Here is a 5589-nt window from a genome sequence, read left to right as displayed (position 1 = left end):
TGTTGCTTCACTGTCTGGTTCATTTCAATCTTAAATCTGAGTGCAATCAAATATTCAACTGTTATCTGTCCACAATTATAAACTGTGATTCAAATTTGAGATCTAGGATATCAAACTTGTTTGAGCATTTATTTGACAGGTTTGTTTATTTGTTATTAAACAATAATATGTTCTATGTGACCTCACTAGTCTAAAGATGATATTCTGGTTAATATTACGTTTACGGAATATGAGTTAAGCAGCAAAATCCAGTTGTTTTTATCCATAGGGGCGGCCATTTTGACTTCTTGCTGTCGACTGAGGATAACATTAATATTGCTCAGTTTGCAACAACAACCAATAACAACCAATCACAGCTCAGCTTCAGAAAACAGGTGAGCTGTGATTGGCCGTTGCCTGAGCCCTGAGTAACTGTGATGTCATCTTCAGTCGACAGCAGGTGGCAAAATCGCCACCCACTGAGATGGATAAAAAACGGCTGGATTTTGCTGCTTAACTCATATTCCGCAAATGTAATATTAACCACAATGTCATGTTGAGACTAGTGAGGTCACATAGAATATATTATTGTCAAGAAATGTTTAAGGTTGACTTCCATTTTTCGACATGGAAATTGGACACTTAGTAATGCAATTCTCACAGTCAGCCAGCGATTTGTTCCCTTGATTTGAATGGTTTCATGATTCAGCGCTGGACTTGGACCATGATCCAGCACAGGCCCAAGCATGGCTGTGACATGTTTGCGTTGAAAAGATACCAACATGCAGCCAAGGCCCAAAAACAAACATTGAGCGCGGACATCTACAAGTATGAAAGTCAGCCATGACATCATATCTACATGAACAAGTTTACTTCTTTGTTGTTTTTCAACTGGCGTCCCTCGCACGCAGACATGCAAACGCAACACCCATAGGACTCATTAATCAAGTTGATATTTGGTGAAAACATTTGAATAATTAATGTCCCTAAATGAGCCTTTTGGGGTCAGTGGTAGATGAAAACAAGGCGGTCGGTCACATGTGCACCAGAGGGAAGCAAGGTAGCCAAACAACTTAATGAAGGCAAAAACAAACAATGATGTCATTGGCAAAGTTCAGTCTGAAGTTTACTTTTGCATCAGAGGCACATGTAATATCGTATATTGTATATCATATGACAATATATTACACACAATGACAACAAAGTACACATACTGTAGTACTGTAAGTAGTGCCATGTACAGTATGTGTGCAAGTTCCTGTGTTGTGAAAGTCCTTGAAACATCCATCCATCCATTTTCTTGACCGCTTATTCCTTACAAGGGTCGCGGGGGGTGCTGGAGCCTATCTCAGCTGGCTTTGGGCAGTAGGCGGGGTACACCCTGGACTGGTTGCCACCCAATCCAGGGCATTAAAGTATTTATTTATCTTTTTTTTTTTTTAATTTATTTATTTATTTATTTATGGGCTGACTGGTGGGTGACTGGTTAGCACATCCGCCTCCCAGTTCTGAGGACTCCGGTTCGAGTCCAGGCTCCGGCCTTCCTGGGTGAAGTTTGCATGTTCTCCCCGTACCTGCGTGGGTCTTCTCCGGGTATTTTCGGTCTCCTCCCACATTCCAAACACATGCGTGGCAGGTTAATTGGGCGCTCCAAATTGTCCCTAGGTGTGCTTGTGAGTGTGGATGGTTGTTCGTCTCTGTGTGCAGTAGGCGGGGGACACCCTAGACTGGTTGCCAGCCAATCGCAGGGCACACAGAAACAAACACGCAGAGGGGTGAGAGGTCATCTCCTATTTGGAGGAAAGGAGTTACTTTGTGACTATTGGAAATTTTGAATCTGATCGAAAGGCCATGACATGTGGGGTTCCTCAAGGGTCAGTCCTTGGACCCCTGTTGTTCAGTCTGTATATGTTACCTTTGGGTCAAATGCTTCAGAACGCCGATGTTGACTATCATAGTTATGCAGATGACACACAACTGTATTTATCAATGTCCCCAAATGACAGCAGTTCTATTAACGTATTGTGTCATTCTCTAGAGCAAATTAACAACTGGATGAACCAAAATTTCCTTCAGCTGAACGAAAACAAAACGGAGCTCATTGTTTTCGGCAATAAAGAAAAGAGGATTGCTGTTAAAAAACAGCTTGAGTCACTGCCTTTAGAAACTAAAGACCAAGTTCGAAATATTGGGGTACTAATAGACTCAGATCTGACCTTCAGCAATCATATTAAATTCATCACTAAAGCAGCCTTTTACCAGCTGAAAAACATATCCAGACTGAAGGACTGCATGCTTCAAGCAGACCAAGAGAAGCTTATCCATGCTTTTATCTCCAGCAGAATAGATTACTGTAACGGTCTTCTGACTGGACTCTCTCAAAAGAACATAAGACAATTGCAGCTCATTCAGAACGCTGCAGCTCGAGTTCTGACCAAAACAAAAAGATCAGAACATATTACTCCAGTACTTAAGGATTTACACTGGCTCCCAGTCAGCTGTAGAATCGATTTTAAAGTTCTACTACTCGTCTATAAATCACTAAATGGTTTGGGTCCTGAATATATCCAAGAAATGCTGATTGAGTACAAACCCAGCAGGGCTCTGAGATCTACAGACTTGGGCCAACTAGTGGAACCCAGAGTTCGAAGCAAACATGGTGAAGCTGCATTTAGCTATTATGCTGCACACAGATGGAATAGGCTGCCAACAGAAGTGAAGTCAGACCCGAGTGTAAATGCTTTTAAATCCAGGTTAAAAACTTTGCTTTTTTTCTTAAACCTTTGATTAGGGACTTTTATTCCATCCATCCATCCATTTTCTTGACCGCTTATTCCTCACAAGGGTCGCGGGGGTTGCTGGCGCCCATCTCAGCTGGCTCTGGGCAGTAGGCGGGGGACACCCTGGACTGGTTGCCAGCCAATCGCAGTAGGGACTTTTAAACAGCTTTAATTAAGTGTTTTTTTTATTATTTTAAACTTCCTTATGTTAAATGTTTTAAAGTTTGTTGAATAATGTTTTAAGATTGTTATTGTATGTTCTTTTTAGTAAATTTTGTAACCTATTTTCATTTATTTTTCTTCCTCTGAATGTTAACTACTGTTTCTTGATGCTTCTGTGTTGTCTTTCCTTGTGTAAAGCACATTGAGTTGCCTTGTGTATGAAATGTGCTAAACAAATAAACTTGCGTTGCCTTGCCTATATATATATATATATATATATATATATATATATATATATATATATATATATATATATATATATATATATATATATGGCGCTGGGTGATTATGGAAAAAAAAGAAATTACAATTATTTCGATTGCTATTCTGATCATTCTGATCACTAATAATAAACACAATTATTCATTGATTTCAAAACTTATTCAACTACCGAAACCCAACTTAAATAAACAGTCGACCCCCACTATTTGCGAGGTCCTGGCCTTTGAATAACATTATTGATGGTGCACTGCATTTTTAGGCCAGTTGAACTCTCACCCCTCTGACACAAAGTCAGTTGTGTTGATGCTTTCTGCACTATAAATGTCAAACTTGGAAAAAACTTTACTGATGCACAAGCACTAGTAGATGACATCATTGCCCCATTTTTATACGAAATAAACACAGTTTGAGAGTCCGTGGGAGTAATTGCATTTGGTGCAACCTACATTTTCTATACTGTCAATTATAAAAGAATGGGACAAGGTAGAAAGGAGGGAGTCTATTCTGTCATTTGGTTAATTCGTTAAAGTTTACACATATGTCCAGTTCATCTCGGCAAGCCTGAGCATCGTGTTCAGCTTTGTGGGCGTGACGGTGGCTGCCAGATCGGCGGCCACCGACAAAAACTCTGCCCGCAAAGCTCGCAACACGGTGCTGCTGCACCTGCTGCAGCTTGGCCTCAGCCTCCTGTCGGTGCTTTACGGTAGCATCGTTTCACTTTTCTCACCGTTGTTGAGCTGGCTGGCCATGATACGAGTACAGGCGATTTTGTTTGTGTGCTTTTTCATACTGCCCAGGTGTCTGAGTTCTCTCATTTACGGCCTGAGAGATAAGAGCCTCAGAGTCTTGTTTGTGTACCATCTCTGCTGTCATCTCAAAGTGTCAGTCGCTACGGTCACAACTGCTCCTGTGCCCTGAGAAAGCGTTTCTTGCTCCTGCGAACATGCATTCAAACAAGGCGTCACTTTTAACTCTGCGGGATGATCGTGGAAAATGTTTTTGGCTGCTGTATTTTACATGTGAAGCTGGCTTTATTGCATAATTAAATGACATGTGTTTTTTGTGTGTGTGTTTTTTTTTAGAAAGGATTGCCCTCATTTTCTTAATAAAATTGCTCATGAATATATTTGTCCAAAACTAACCAATTTATTGTTATAGTACAAGCCAAGCCTTTAAGAGTTAAGAGTAGGATGATGGGGGATCGAGAGTTGCAGTGCCCACTTTGGCACAGGGAGGCGGTGTCGGTCCAGGGTGTGCAGCGCGAATGCGCGCTGTACGTCGGCGGAAAAGCTCAAAAAAAGTTTATGCGAAAGCAACGAGAAGAGAATATGCCTCTTCAGTCTCTGTACATTGTTGGTAATAGGTCACTACAGGCAGAGGGTTTAACATTATGGCACAAAGGAGGAATGAAGCCAAATGTATAATAAACCAGTGAACACCATGAATTTAATTCCCACACAGCCAGTGAACTCAGCACTCAGATTGTTGCAAACATCGTCTCGCTGCAATAACGTTTTCTACTTGTATGATGATTCAAAAAGAGGGGGAAAAAAATGATAATGGCCACTTGAAGCTGGAAAAAAAGCCCGTCAGAGCCAGCTGGAGCTTCCCTAGAAGGCCACGCATATACACACAGTCACTGTAAATCGATCAATTTTGTGTAGGGGGCGACACACAGCATACAAGGAGGATGACGACTTCTTTTTCAATTGTTGGTGCCCTATCTTAATTAAAGAAAAATTCACAGTGGTCACAGAAATAACGATTCTAATAAAAGTAATAATAAAAATGGAATAAAAATCACCTTTGCGTTGTGGTTCAACATTATTATTTATTTAAAAAATACAATAATAAAAATAATAATAATAATAATAACAATCATAATGAAACGGGACTGTTTTTGAGTGTGTAGACCTGGATGAAAGCTCATAAAACTTTGCATTTAGAGGGTGAATGTGTCAGCATCGTCAATGTGGTAGTGATGTTAAAATGAAGCCGGTACCTCGAAGCAAGCGCCGAACTTACTGAATCACACTGCTTCAAAATTGTGCTTCGGAGCTTGTAGTCCTGTAAATGTCACGTGACTGATGACGTCCGAAGCTTCATACGTCACAGCGAGTCAAGACAGCTCGAATCGGTTCGTGAGTGCGAAAAGAAGCCGCCTAAAACCTTCCATGTGGAGAAGTTATTATTTTTGAATAAAAATTTGTAAATAGTCCACATGTGCCCTTTTGTAATTTTTTCACAAACCCTTTTAAAATGAACATCCACATAAGACTGACTTAATTATTTTATGAAACATCAATTTGCAACTTCGTTTAATAAACAAAATGAACAACACTCTGTAAATAATACACAGAACCTGTATCATTATTTATATACGTAC

The sequence above is a fragment of the Festucalex cinctus genome, chromosome 18, assembly GCF_051991245.1.
Source record: "Festucalex cinctus isolate MCC-2025b chromosome 18, RoL_Fcin_1.0, whole genome shotgun sequence".
Classification (NCBI taxonomy): domain Eukaryota; kingdom Metazoa; phylum Chordata; class Actinopteri; order Syngnathiformes; family Syngnathidae; genus Festucalex; species Festucalex cinctus.
This window is presented reverse-complemented; position numbering follows the sequence as displayed.